Here is a 1,216-nt window from a genome sequence, read left to right as displayed (position 1 = left end):
ATACTTTTACAAGTATTCTAGCCCTACTCTCTCTCTCTCTCTCTCTCTCTCTATATATATATATATATATATATATATATATATATATATATTGAGCTCCTATATTTTTAAAAGTACCAAGTAATTGGTGCTCGTAGATTTTTGACCATTGGATTAAAGGATGTACGGTTAGGATGATGTAGGACCCCCAGGGTTGAGTGGGTGGTTGGTTGAATAGTAATGATCTAACAGGTGAAAATGATCAAAAAGATAGATATAACGGTAAAAAATTTACAAGCACCAAGTGCTTGGTGCTTAGTGAGGCTACTATGCTTCGGGAAGCACGGAGCATTCCGTGCTTCCAGGTTGTTTTCCATATTGCCACTTTTGAATCGTCGATTGGCTCCGTTAAAGTTGATATAGAGTATTTGAAGTACCTAGAAAATAAATTATGCGATTTTTCAATATTATTTACCTAGTGAACGAAGGGGTTCAAAATCAACGGCTAAAAATAAAAATCTTACAAAACATGATAATATGACATTAAAATTTTAGATCAAAAATATTGATCTTGTTTTATATAGTATAAAGAATTTTTTATCAAAATTTCACGTGATTTAGATATTTTTACACCGTTAAACTTGCAAACGGCTCACTACGGCCATTAAAATTATTGATTTTAAACCCCTTCGATCACTAGGCAAATGATATCGAAAAATTACAAAATTTATTTTCTAGATACTTCAAATATTCTAGATCAACTTTAACGGAGCCGATCGACGATTCAAAAGTCGCAACATCAAAAACGACCTGGAAGCACGGAAGGTTCCGTGCTTCCAGAAACACAGTATGTACATATATGTGTATATATGTACATATATGTATATATACGCGGGATGGAGAGAGGTTCACCCTGGACCTCCGTATATATGCGAGAGGGAGAGAGGTCCATCCCATGCGGTCCACGAGTTGGAGCTGTCCTTGTGGACCGCGTGCTATGTCTCTCTTAACGGCGTGCACAAGGCCGTGGGTTTTCGCTGGAAACTAAAACGAAAGCTTCCGTTGGTTTTCCATTTCATTCGTAAACTTTTTAACCGAGAAAAAAAAAATCGGAATAATTTTACAAGTAATCAAACACGCCCCGAGGGAAACAGCTTCTGACTCTTCAGGCATTGTTTCGACTTGAATTTTGCTGCTCCTCACAGGATGCCATGATCTAGCATTCATGATGAGACAT

Source organism: Ananas comosus, linkage group 3 (assembly GCF_001540865.1).
Source record: "Ananas comosus cultivar F153 linkage group 3, ASM154086v1, whole genome shotgun sequence".
Taxonomy (NCBI): Eukaryota; Viridiplantae; Streptophyta; class Magnoliopsida; order Poales; family Bromeliaceae; genus Ananas; species Ananas comosus.
This window is presented reverse-complemented; position numbering follows the sequence as displayed.